Raw genomic sequence first — 15380 nt, 5'->3', positions numbered from 1 at the left:
TTTTTGGGGGGGGGGGAGTTCATCCGAGTACATTCCATTAAAATATCTGTAAAACAGGTACATGGATGCAACATTGCAGCGATGGGGCAGTAGTTGGAGCTTAGTTGACAAAGTGGGTCTTATTAGATTGGAGATACTTTTTTTGGACCCTATCCAAGAGGGAGAAACTAGCAGTAGATGCACCAGTCCAGATATGGCAACAATACTCCAAGCATGGGCAAATGGAGGCCTGTTAGAAGTACAGGATACTCTCAGATGTGAGTAGTCTTCTAGCACGATAGAATGTAACCACCTTCTTTGCAGCAGCTTTCGCAATGTCCTCAATGTATTTGTTCGAGTTCATATTGCCTATGAATGTTAAGACGAGGAGTTTAAAGGAAGAATTCTCAGGTAGGATGTTATTTGTCATGAATCTCGGGGTTTAGGAACTTAAATTACATATAAGCTAACGGGAATCAATGAAAACCCTTGTGTACCCCAGACTCACATGATAACACTGCTCTCTTTAATCCAAATTAAATATAATAAGTAAATTATATATTGTAGGTTAAATATATATACATAGGTAACTACACACACACACACACACACACACATATATATATGCACATATATATATATATATATATATATACACACACACACACACACACACATATATATATATATATATATATATATATATATATATATATATATATATATATATACATATTCTTGAATTTTATGCAGCAAATTCTGGTTTCTGATTAATTGATAGCAGAACGTGAATTAATTTGATTTTTCAGTTCCTATCGGCAATATTTATAAATATAATCTCCCAACTTTCTGGGGTAATACCCCTACTATATATATATATATATATATATATTTTATTACATTTTCACCCCAAACAAGGCACATTGCCACTTTGGTGTAGGGGGCTACTATCAGGGGAGGCAGCTACTGGGGCACTATGTAGGGATTTGGGCAGCAAGATGTCGGTTCACGTTGCACTTGAACTTCTGCATGTCAGTACAGTTGGGGAAGCAGTGACCTGGAATGGAATTCCAAAGTCTAGCGGTTCTGGGGAAGAAACTACTGGAGTAGAAAAATCTTTTACATCTAGGGATCTCTACAGTGTGGAGGTGGGATTTTGCAGCTTGTCGGGTCTGTCGAGGGTGTTCACGTCGTGGGGGCACAAGTGCTTGCAGTTCATCAGAGCATTCACCACTAAAATACTTGTAGAACAGGCAGAGGGATGCAACGTTTCGTCGATGAAGCTTAGATGCCAGTTCAGGGCCTATCAGATTTGCGACTCTCTTTTGAACCCTGTCAAGGAGCGAGAGACTAGTAGCCGATGCACCAGCCCAAATATGACAGCAATACTCCATACATGGGCGAATAGTTGCCTTATAGAGGTACAGGATACTTTCGGGTGTCAGTAGTTTTTTAGCACAGTAGAGAGAGCCCACCTTCCTCGCAGCGGCCCTGGCAATGCCCTCGATGTAATTGTTCCAACTCATGTTTCCTGTGAACGTTATCAAAAATATTGCACCCCACCCCCAACTATTTTTATATAATGGGAAAGTATTCAGTTTATGTTTAATTCTGTTAAAAAATTAATATGTATATTCAAATTTGTAAAATAAAAGTTCAAGCATGTATAATAAAAACAGAATTCATTTACAATTTGAGCATGTACAAAAGTAAGAAATTTCTTTTAATTTTGTTCAAATGCTAAAGAAAAATTTGTGTGTAAAAAAAGTAAAATAAAAAATTTATTTTTATTTTTATCTTGAAAAGGTGAGCATTTTTAATTCCATTTATACATTTCCTTTATGTGTGTGTGTGTGTGTGTGTGTGTGTGTGTGTGTGTGTGTGTGTGTGTAATATGCATCTATGAAAAGATATTTTTTGTTATATTAAATTAAAACAAATCAAAAGGAGAACATAGGAAAGTTCCAGTAAATTAGAAGGAGTATTGTGCACAAAATAAAAGTAAAAATAAAGTCAATTTTAATTTAAGCACACCTTAAAATAAGCATGCAAAAAGTATTTGTAAAAAATACAAAGAAAATGTTTTTAAAAAATGATTTTTTATTTTATATTTTTTAATTTATTATTATTTTTTTTATTTTAGTAAAAGTTTAAATATTTGTTACGCATTAGTATGTTAAAAGTGTTAATACAAACAGAATGGATGCAGTTTAACGTCTTGCACACAGAACATTTTTTAATGTATATTTAGGCTTAAGAAAAGTTATTTAAAGTCAAATTCCGACAAACTTAGAGGCAAACCGTTTTAATTTTATTTTTGTCGCTGGTTTTGTAAATATATCGGCGATATTTTGTTCTGGGGCTATGTAATTTACAATAATGGGTTCCTTTTTTACTTAATTTCTTCTGAATTGATATTTTATTCGCTGTATGCTTAGATCTTTGGTTAATTACTGTGTTCTGCACTAGGACTATGCTGGCTTGATTATCACAATTAATTACTATGGGAGATTTATTTAATCTGATTCTAAAATAGTTTGTAGAATAGCTTTTAGATATAAGGCTTCTTGTGCAGTATGTGTAGGCGCTATAAATTTCGCCTTACACGTAGAGAGAGATACAATCTGCTGCTTTTTAAAATTCCATTAAATAATAGACTCAATTTTTTGATAGTCTAAAATAATATTCAGATATACGTTTTGGATTTGCATCGTTTCCCCAATCTGAATCTTAAACCCCCTCTAATTTTAGGGGACTTGATTTTCTAAATACTAAATGCTGTTTCTTAGTTCCTTTTACATAACAAAGGACTTATTTAGCTCTTTTTAAATTCCTCATTGTCGGTCTTGATAATTTCTATGATAGTTTTGTTAATGTGTAACATATGTCAGGTCTCGTAGCAGTCATTATGTATATAAGGCTCCCCATTATCTCTCTGTATAGTTTATCGTCAATTACTTCAGATTCTGTGTCTGTATTTTTATTGATATCATTTTCTACCGGTGTGAAGCGTTTCTTGTTTCATTCTAAACTTTAATAGGATTTTATCAATGTACCTCGATTGATTCATTTTAATAATTCCTTTTTCATGACTAAATCCTATGCCTAGAAACCATGATATTTTGCCAAGATAGGTCATTTAGAATTTTTTATTTAATCTGTTTATAACACCAGTAAACATTATGTCAAAATTTGATGCGATTAAAATGTCATCGACCCATAGAAGTAAAACCAGTAGTGTATTGTCTTTGTTTTGCGTATACAAACAAGAGTTCACTTGTTTGAATTGTTGTTCAATCACATAATCATGAAATTCTGTATTCCAGATTCGACTGTTTTGCCCCAGACAGTACAATGATTTGTTAAGCCTTCATATGCAATATTTATTTTTCATTATGAATCCCACTGGAGGGGTAATATAAGTCTCAGTCTATTAGGGCATTTAAATAAGCATTTTTTTTTTTTTACATCTATTTAATAGATGTTAAAATTGTATTGCGATGCGATTTGCAATAAATTCTGATTGTGGTTATATTTGTAGTCAGAGAAAATGTAGAAAAATATATGAAAGTATCCATTAGCAATAAATCTAGCCCTGTGCTGTTCAACGCTTCAAGTTGTAGTCTTTTTTGTAAAGACGCATCGAGAAGAAATGACATGTTTATCCTTTGGGAGAGGCACTATCGAATAGGTATTATTTTCTGTCAAAGAACATATTTCCATTGCTATTTTCTGTGGCTGACAATATTCTGCATTAATTGCTTCGGAAAAGCTTTTTGGCGTATTATCCATGGGATAGTCATAGTCGACTTGATAATCTTCCAAATTGTCGACCACAAAAATCGGGTCGTCTTCTACTTCTTTTTGAGGAACGTTCTGATGAATTTTTGACTTTAACATCATCATTATTATCGCTGTCGTCATACGCTTGTCCTCGTCAACGGCGACTTTATTGTTGTCATTTGTTTTATGAATGTGTGGAGAAATGAATTCACCCGCTTCATATGATGGATTTTCATCTCTGAAATTAAACGTGTCTGTGGATTTTACACATCGGATTCTTTTTATTTGACTTTTCTCTAGAAAAAATACTAAATTGGCTGAACTGTTCATATCATACCCACCAATATACCTCGAACGTTTTTTTATATTTAATTTGCTTTTTTATCTATGAATGTGAAGCAAGTTGAAATACATTCATCTTGCTTAAATTTGGCTTTTTACCACAGAATACTTCGTATGGGGTTTTAGACAGTCTTGTTAAAAGACCGGTAGTGTATAGATGCAACAGTCATTAGTGTATAAGTCCAGAGGTTTGGGGGAAGTTTTGATTCAATTAGTAGACAACTTGCCATTTCAAAAAGTGTCTGCCATGATCTTTCCGCAGTTCCGTTTTGCTAAACTGAATTAGAGGCTGATCTTTCATGTTTAATACAATGGTTAATTAATAAAAGTTCAATGTTTTATTAGTAAATTATGTACCATTGGATAAACTTTACTGCACTGTAGGAGCCTAGGTCAGCTAAGTATTTTTTAGTTGCTAGCAAGGTATCAGTCTTGTTCTTTAAGAAATAGACCATTGTTAAACCGGAATAATCGTTTACAATATTTAATGCATACCTAAAGTTTCCTCTGACCATCGGTTCCACAGGGCCGTTCAAGTCACAATGCGCCAGTGATAGGATTTTCATGGCTTTCTTGTCTGACATCTTGCTTTGGTACTTTGCCATTTCACCTTGTGTACACCCGTCGCAGTTTGTCAAGATTTTTGAAGTTTTTATTTTCATTCTGTCAACCACATTCGACAACTTTTTGATATCTGGAATATTGCAGTGCCCAAGAATTTTATGCCATGTCTGTAAATCATGGCAAGCAGTTTTTGATGGGACTACACTGTTTAAATAATATAGTTTTCCAGGTACACCTATTGTGATTTATTGGGGCTAAATTTTGTATTTGCACCTTGTTTAGTGGTGGCTTGCACAGAAAATATATTTTGTTTAAATTTCGGGATTAGAAGAGCGTTTTCCAGAAGACAGAAACAAAGTTCACCTTTATTGTTCCTTAGCGAGATTTTGCATCGCTTTCACTTCAAAATGATATCGTTTACTCGACTGCTGTCGGCCAGCTCTACAAACTGACTCTGCGGATTAAAGTTTGTAATTACATGTGCTGTTGCCCCACAATCGACAAAAAAGTTGTTACTGTTTGTTGAAGTGTCAAATGTACATGAGAATAAAAACGTATGTCTGCTAACGGAGCTCTCCGCAGTTTGAACGGAGTCCCCGTTGAAATTCTTGCATCTATATTGGAAACACGTGATTGGGTCGCCCACAATTATAGTAAAAAATGTTCATCTTTTTCTTAGGAGAAAAAAAGTTGCGGTTTTTATTCGAGGTAAAGGTATAATTTAATTTGGTGTTTTTAAGTGGGCATTTTTAAATTCCATGGTATTTGTAGATATGTTTTTTTTTTTGTGATTATTTTCTCAGTTTCCTCGTAACTCCTAAGTGCTACCTTGAATTGACTAAAAGTTTAAACGTCAAGCAAGCAAGCTGAGCTGAGTTTTATAATTATATAGATTATATTGGATCCAATATATAGTAATTATTTAAAAAGTTAAAAAAAAAAATGATTCGTGCGGCACCACCGAGAATTGAAACCAAAATGTTTAGCTTACGATTTACGTTAATGTCTGAACTATGAAGCCATGTTTGCTGTAACGCTAAAAATTAAAACATGAACCAATAGCTATTACGTTACGCATGCGTATTTGTAATGCCGTTGTTCGACTTTCACTTAGCAAATTCCATTTCTTTAATTTTCACACTCTTGCACTGATCCCTCCCCGCTAAAACACAAATATAAAGTTTCGCATGGGTTCGAATACTCCGTATATTAAGTTTCATGTTGTAGACTTAAAACTGACAAAGGAGTTTGGTAGGCAATTTTTTTTAAAGAAATATATATACGCATACATAAATAAATATAGAAAGAGGTTTGTGTTTACTATAAACTTTTTACGCAAATATTACGCAAGTATAAATCATGTAGAATATCTGCATGAATATAATTACACGTATTAGTTAACTAAAGATGAGCAGTCCATAGAGGAAACCGAAAAAACTAATAGGGAATAAATTAAAATGAATGCTTAAAAAATATGCAAATTAGCTAGTTTTTTTTTACAGATGAATGCAATTTCACGACCCATATATAGCAAAGATGCATTTCTTTTAAATAAATAGAAAAAAGTGTTTTTAATATGAATTCTATATTCTGGGAAGTAAGATAATTTCGAGAATCTTCACAATTGGTGTTTTCCAAAATATTCTCCTTGGATCTGAGAGTGCTTGACCTGTGAGGAAGGTTGGTTATTTTGCATCCATCTTCAGCTTGAAAGTCTGGTGGAATGCTAACAGTGTTCGCGGGGTTCCTATACTCAACAAGCCTCTGTGGTGATGGTATGTGGGGGGGGGGCATCTTAATTTCCTCTGTTACTTGTTTTCGTTTTCTATTGCTCGTCCGTTTTGTTTTGTATTGAGAAGCGCAAAGGAATCTAAAACATACCGCAGGTTCTTCTCGTCACTCATTTGTGTCTGGAATATTTTTTTTTTTTTTTTGTTAATATGTCTTCATACTTTTCATTTAGGGTGTTTTATAATGGACATCATATTCCCAATTATTCTTGTCTCTATCCACGTTGTGTTTCTGATATATTCTAACCATAAGTTACCCTGGCAAACGTGATAGTTAATAAGACTTTCTTTCATGAATGTCTAAATTCAATTTTAATTATATAAATTTGGTGGGTTATTGAATTGATTTGCTTTGCTGTAACAAACAAAACAAAACAAAAACAAAAACGAGATGCAAATAATAACAACTAGTGGGACCTGTGGAAATTCAACAGGAGACTCATGCATATCTAATATATTGATGTTGGTATTCATGGAGTAAATAGAGATTCTCTGGTATTATTGTAACTCTTGTTAAAACTGCAAAAGTATATATCTAAGCTAGCAAGGACGCCCGGTGTAGCCAAGTCGTCAAGTTCGCTTAAATATGATATTTTAATTCTTGCAGATTTCGTATACATTATTATAGAGTTAATGTTCTATCGATTCTTATATATTATAAAGTTGCGATTTCAAAAATAAAAAAATATATATATCGTATGACTTGGGTGCATCAGCTTGAGTTCCATCAGCTATAATCGAAATCGAAACCAAAATTTATGAAGAATTCTTGATAAAATTATTTATTTAAAAAAAAATGGATCACTAAAGTTCCATCAGCTATAATCGAAACCAAAACCAAAACTTATGGAGAACTCTTAGTAAAATTATTTATTATAAGAAATGGGAATCCATAATTAAACAATAGTCACTTGGATGTAATCCTGACACACAAAATAAATAACGCACACGCTATCCTATTCATATATAGCATTGTTCAAAGTCATAAAAACTACGCTCCTTTCCTACTACTAACCCTAAGTAGGGATGGCAATACGAAAAATATAGCAATTACATGTGATTTTATGATTTTGCTGATTGACCTTAGAATTAATGGTAAAAATAACTTAACTGCTTAAAAAGTTATAATGTACCGAAATGGGATCCGTTTATATTATATTTATATACACATGTGAACCCCCATTCTAAATTCTAAAATAATGTTTCAGTGTGCTCACACGTAATCACATCAAAAAGTAGAGTTTCATATGTTTTTTGTATTTTAAATGCAAATGAAAGTTTTTTTCAGTTAAAAACTTCTCAATGTTTGCTCTTCTAAAGTTTTGATAAACTTGTGAGATTTGCATCTATATTTTCACTTGTGTCAAAACCAAACAAAATGTAAGGAAACATGAAATATTTCAAAGGATGTGGTGATCATACAAAACTAGCACCAGAAAAAAAATTCCAAACATCTTAATCTTTGATATTAAAGTCCCAAGTCTCTAATAGACGCCATATGGCCATTGATCAAATAGGTGCGAAAAGCTTTTTAAAATCTGTAATATTGCATAGGCAAGTGAACTCTAGAATATTTACTTTGCTTAGAATAAAAGCTAATAAAAACAAATTAAATTATGTTTGGAGAGTCTGAGGATATACTTGTGTCCTAAAAGGTGGCATAAAACTTTAATTATTTCAGAAGAAGTCTATGACAAACATTCCAATGTACAGCTGGCGCCAACGAAATTCCCCCCCCCCCTTCGCCCAAAGCATTTAAAATTTGTTAATAATCATATGACCTCCCTCATTTTAGCGAATAGATGCGAAATGATTACAAAGGCAATAGGCAAGTTATAAATGACGAATAAATAAAATTAAACTCTGCTAATCAATGTTAAATCTGTAAATGAGATTTATAACTCATTGTGTGGCCCTTTTCAGTCTTATGTTGCAAAGGAACAACTTCTAATAATAATAAAAAGCAATTTATGCTTGTTTCATTTTTTTTATTTAAAAATTTTTAAGAATCGGTTTGGAATAGGACATTAGACTATAATTTTTCCGATTTCGATACCAATTCCGATACCCCCAAAAGTTCTGATTTTTCTGATTCCCGATTTCGATTCCGATTAATCGTCCAAACACTAAAACACTAATCTCTCTCTCTTTCTCTCTTTCTCAATGAAGACACAAAAACTATATGTTGGTAAATATAGAATGGTTCATTTATTTAATAAAGGTATACAAACATTTAGTTGGGAGATAGAGGGGACTCTTTATACCAAAGTATTTCGAACCTAACCTCTATTCTCCTAACTCTCTAAGCTATATATATATATATATATATATATATATATATATATATATATATATATATATATATATATATATATATATATATTTATTTATATATACTAGCAAAAGTACAAAAGTACCCTTCGTTGACTGGGTTCAAAAGCAGCCTACAGAAAATGGAATCTGATTTATAAAAGTATGATAGGGTATGAAAAAGAAGGGTTGTAAATAGATAGCTTCGAATTTGGGGGTATCAAAACCAAAGCAAAATATGATGAAAGTAAAAATAAAATAGATAAACCCCATAATTTATTATACCATACCTGTTCACACTGAAACACTGATCACAATATTCTGTGGATCTATATTAAAAAACCTTGTTAAACTTTGTGACATATTTTCATTCTATGGAGATCAGGCTCGAACAACAACCCATAATTTTATTATACCATATTTCTTCAAACTGAAACATAATTATCAAAGTATACTTACGCAGATAGATATGAAAAGCCTTTATTAAAGTTTGTGCTTATTTCCATTCTATGGAGGCCAGGCGTGAACGCAGACCCCACAATTTTATTATACCATTCCTATTTAAGTTAAAACACACTTATCAAAGTATTATTATGTACATCTATATCAAAACACTTTTAAACGTTTTCTTTTTAATTTTTAAATTTTTTATTTCCATATTTTGTGGACCAGGCGCGAACGCAGACCCCACAATTTTAATGAACCACTGCTCTGCCAGATCAAACATACCCATTCCTGTGTCTCGATACATCTTCTATCATTATATGCGATCAGTTTTCTATAATAGTCAACCATATAGGAGACTATTGGTGACCAGACACACACAGACGTTCAGCTTTATATTATATATATATATATATATATATATATATATGCGTATATATATATATATATAAAGAGAGAGAGAGAGAAACAGACAGACAGACAGACAAACAGACAGAAAGAGGACTGAAAGAAGTAAATAGACACTCTTATCATTAATAATGCAGATTTCTGTGAGAAGCAGCTGATCTGATCGAGTTAGGTGAGATAATATTGATTATTTTCCCTTTCTTATGTATTGGGTGATTATTCGGTTAACAGTGGAACTTAGAATATCAAAGTGTGTGACGATTTGATGCTGATTAAGTCTACGTTCCGGTTAACATATAATATTACCTCTTTAAAACTTTGGGATATCTAATACGCTCTTGGTCTGTGTCATACTAAAATGGACATATAGATTTATTAATATCCTAAACACGACAAATTCAGTTACTGTAAAATATCGATGTTTAAAATTTTACTGCTACTTAGTGTGTGTCCGACAAAGAAGTAGAAACTTTAAACACGTGTGCATTTTTTTATGTGATATCTATTTTCTTCTTTCATATATATATATATATATATATATATATATATATATATATATATATATATATATATATATATATATATATAGCCGCACTGATGAGCTGTGAAACATATATATATATATATATATATATATAATATTTTTATCTATATAGACAAATATTTCATAGTTGCTACACTGAACATGCTAATGTTCCGGAATGATTGATTTATTGAAAAATCAAAGGCCTCTCTTCATTCAACAGAAATAAAGTTTATCCGCTATTCATCATAGCTGTTTCGAATGCTAGCTATGATGAATAGCGGTAAAACTTTAGTTTTTCAACCTTAGTGGATAAACCTTATTTTAGTTGCCTCATGAAGAGTCTTTGGTTTTTAATAAACCAATCGTTCTATAACATTAGCAGGTTCAGTGTAGCAACTATGTAATATTTGTCTATATAAATAAAAAGATACTTTGCTCTTTTTATTGAGCACTCAATAACCTCGTTTCAATTCAGAGTTTATCTCCTGAATACCTTTAACTTTGTATATATATATATATATATATATATATATATATATATATATATATATATATATATATATATATATAAGCAACGTTGAGCTTGGTCATTACTAAAATGGGTGACCAATTTGGGAAGTCCAGGTGTTGTATGTTGGAGGACGTCGACACCTCCCTGCAAAAAGTTGCAAAAACCTAACGTCGCTTGTGAACTTCATACTCCCATGAAACTTTCTCCTTCGGAGGAAGCCAGTTAAACCCTGAATAGGGTTGGTGCTGACTGCACACACACACACACACACACACACACACACACACACATATATATATATATATATATATATATATATATATATATATATATATATATTTGGCATACTCGCGTTGACACACCAGTTCTCATCAAATCACCAAAGTTAAGCAATTAAGCATGGTTAGTACCAGATGGGTTACTATTTGGGAATTCTGTATGTGCTCTTCGCTTATCTTGGGATTTGTTTCTAGTCGTCCTGTACACACTTCACTGGCCACTGGTATTAAACCATATCGACTAAGGAGAGGTGTGGTTGGAGATTGCGCACCTCGTGTCACAAAAATTTCATGCACAGGCACCTCTTTGTGGGTATCCATAGTCTGTCAAAGACTGAAGTTGGATATTGACCACACAATGCCAAAAAGGAATGTTGGTCGACGATTATTATTTAAGCCAAAAAGTTTTGTCAGCTAAAATATGTTTTAGAATAATCACAATATTAAGATATTTATTTACATTTAATAGTTACCAAGAATATTAACTTAAAATGTTCTTATAACAATTTAGTTGACAGCTTAGAAATAATGACATGTAAAACCATCAAGTGATTATTTTAATGACGTATACTAATGACATCATTTAGGTGTTTCTTATGAGATATGTGGAAATTAGTTGGTATTTTGGAGATAGATGGAAATTAGCTAGTGTTTAGAGTTTGAAAAAATTAGAGTTGAGGAGGCAACCAGTCAAAATGGCTTGAGAAGCTGTAGAAGCGAGGGATTTAACGCCTATTAAATGCAGGAATAAAAGTTACCAAAAATAAAACCTGAGTCTCTGTTGTTCTTGGGAATAATTCCCATTGCAGCTTTTCTGTCAAGACAAGATCAAAGATGGATAAAATATGGTCTCGATTGGCCAGATGTTAAAGCCCCAAATAAGTATTATTCGTTCTTTGTGTTGTAAAGTTATTTATGTCTATTATTGTTCCATCATGAACTGTATTTAAATTTACATACACACAACATCTTAGATACACGTATACACACATCTTTATACACTCACATACAATCACATCACTACACGTTCATAAAAACTTATAACTATATACGCGATTCACCTCCATCTTATATAGGCGCCATCGAACTCTAGTTCCTTCTGAAGTAATCTCCTCTGGTTGCAATGCACTTGTTTTACCATTCCAGCAACTTCTGAAAGGCCCCATAGAAGTCAACTTGTGTGAGCATGTCAATGACTATCATCAAGCCTTTTTCATACCCTAAATTATCTCATAATAACAGTCTCTAATTTTTCCTTGAGCTTAGGGAATAACCAACTGTCTTGATACGCACTTTGATCACACACAAATCGTGCATAAATCTTTGACATCTCCAGTTTCCTCGCAAATAATTGTGTGTACAGTTTCCACACTGACATCAAACTATGAACTTATTGTCTCTAAAGACACACAACGGTCCTTATCTATGAAAGTCTTTATTTGGCTAATCAACTGTGGTGTTGTGATTTCCTTACTCTTCTTACATCACAGACTCTCTGCTTTCCTTGAATCACTTATGCCACTCAAAAACTGATGCTAAATTCATGCAAGATGGTCGAAAAGCAATTTGACGCATATTATATGTTTCTGTGGCATTTTTTACAAGTTCAAAACGAAATCTATTGCATATCCTTCTTCTAAAGTGTCCTCACGTCCAGATTGCATTTTTGAAATTCATCAGCTGTGACAATCAAGCTTTAGTAGGGTGCATTACAATTCCTTGTGTAGCTGTTCATTTGAACCTGATATCAGAAAAAAATGTTTTTTCATCTCATAAGATATATAGCAATAATATACTGCATTTTTAAGAGTCTATAACAATTGAAAATGGCTTTACAAAAAGAGTCTAGAAACTTATTGAAGGCACTTTGCATATGTATATATATATATGTGTGTGTCTGTGTGTGTGTGTGTGTGTGTGTGTGTTTATATATTGCTTACTATTTTGAATCGTATTTAATAGTATTTAAATATAAAAAATAACAAAATTCTCATTCAGATAACTCAATAGAGCTATACTAGCGCTACAAATATTTCGTCAGTTACCGCTTTACAAGGAACAGATACTCTTATTGGTGCTTATTTTCAAAATGTTAGGCTTTTATTGGTAACAACTTACGTTCAACTGCTGAGGCATGATGTTCGCATATAATTATCTAATAGTTCATTAATTATAAGTATGCCAACTGGGCAGCACATCAGTACATGAAAAAAATGCAATTTTCCAAATTATAAAATTTCCTATTGAATACGGACAATTGAAAAAGAAAAGCATTGAAAGATCAAGCAAAAAAACATTATATTCGTACACACGTTAAGAGGATTCTAAGGCAAGTGCACGTTATATGATCTTTAAGTTTGCGTGACGCATATATGCTGTGGATAAAAGATGTGAATGCTGCGATGTTAATAAGAGTCTTGTTCATAGACTATGGAAACTTTCGGAAATTGGATGTTTCTCTGCGCTGATGAACGGCTTAGTTGGCAAAATTATAATTAATGAACTATTCTATTCTTTTATACCAAGATTGGGCTGAAACAATTGTATGCAAGTTGTTACTTATAAAATGCTAAAATGTTGGAAATATGACCATCTGTTCATTGTAAAGTGTTAATCATAACATATATATTTCTTTGTTTTATTTTACCTCAGTCGAAGTTCTCAGAAACCAAGGGGCCCAGCTACCTGGGGCTAACACTTGAAATCTATAAGAGATACATAGATATTCAAATGTTTCATTTAAGTTTTTTATCTTTCAAACACTGAGTAAAGAAGTTGAGAACATACTTTCCCTCTCCCCAATTAACCATTTTCATACATTGTAGTATATCTTTCATTTTGGTCTCTTGGTCTTACTGGATTCCAGGACAAGAATTTATCTAGTCTGGTGGAGTATCCAGCTTCGTGCTATTACTTGAGGTAACATCACTTGGAGAAGGTGCACCATTCCTCGTAAAAGCTAATGTGGGTTAGCCATAGTGAGGAGATCTTATTTGGACAGCGAATAGTATGTGATTTTGAATATTTGGTCAGGGTTTATTTCTATGGAAAAAGTATCCTCATGTCAGGTTGTTCTGACAAACTCCTGTACAGAGGGACCTTAGACACTCGAGGACAATGTCTAGTAGGCATTCAAGTTCTCTCCAGGCATTCAAGTTCTCTCCTATATATATATATATATATGTATGTATGTATGTATAATAAAGTATGGTCAGGTCATGTCATATGCTACTGGTACCATGTAACCCAGTACTACCTGCCTCATGGCTGGATCACTGGCGACTAAACTGGTTCCCCCACCAGACTTATTTGGTGAGGAGGGCGGCTATTCTCCCTGAAGGATTAAAAACAAGACCTTTAAAAGGCCGAATGAACCCTTTTTGGAGGTCAACGGCCAACTAGCACCGTGTATATTTGTGTGTATGTATATATGTGTTGGGGTGGAGAGGGCTCCCGTAAGCCGTGGTGAAGGCAACCTTTCTAGGAGAAGCAAATCTCTGATTTAAAAAACTATAAAGCGGGAGACCAGTACCTGCATTAAGCTGGTCTGCAGTTTAACTTGTTGCTTGCTATCTTGCTCTTGCTTGTTGCTGGATCTCAACATTTTGAACCGAGAGAGAGATTTAGCTGTTGTACAAAGCTAAGACTCTGTAACATCATCTTTGTATAGATACTCCCTCAGGCATATGGTCATGGACTTTAAGTGGCTGAGGGAGTGGCACTCGTCTGACAAGACGTTGCAATCATCATCATAATAAAGTAATATTCCTGTTTATTTGTTTGTTAACAATTTGATAATTATGCAGGGTGACCCCCAAAAAAACAAAAGCTAAATGGAGGCCATCTATAACATATACTGTAGAACGGAGAAAAAAGGCCAAAGACCCTTGTGTTTTGACGTGATGTTTTGAATATAATAAACTAGTTATGACCAACGTTTCATTTCATTCGGACAAAACACTAAGAAACGGGACCTAATTAGAGTTGGGGCCCGTTTTTTTTGGGGGGGGGGGTCACTCTGTATAAGAAAGATACACTGTTTCACAAATTAATTTTCATACTGAAAACGCAATTTTACCCCAGCATGGTTTCTATATAAACTATTTATTCAAAGCTAATCAGCATTAATGAAGTTACTTCATTTGCATATTACATTAAAGAAAATCTATTTTAATAATTAGCTCTATGTTAATTAATAATAGAACAGTTTTATGTATTCAATTTCGAAATATTTAACAAAGGAGATGTGCGGTTTCAACCATGTACCATAGAATTTGTGTTAAAATGTTTTTGATTAATGATGGGGATAGATATTTGTTTGCTATCCACCACGGCAAAGTGTGACACAAGGTCAGAAGGTGGAAATGAGGCAAGCTCCCCTAAAGGAGGGGCATTCTTGCTATTACAAAAACTGCCTGGGCATCCCCGTCGGCATTCTCCGGTCG

The sequence above is a fragment of the Euprymna scolopes genome, chromosome 13, assembly GCF_053919585.1.
Source record: "Euprymna scolopes isolate OS-2025 chromosome 13, ASM5391958v1, whole genome shotgun sequence".
Classification (NCBI taxonomy): Eukaryota; Metazoa; Mollusca; class Cephalopoda; order Sepiida; family Sepiolidae; genus Euprymna; species Euprymna scolopes.
Note: the sequence above shows the minus strand (reverse complement) of the source record.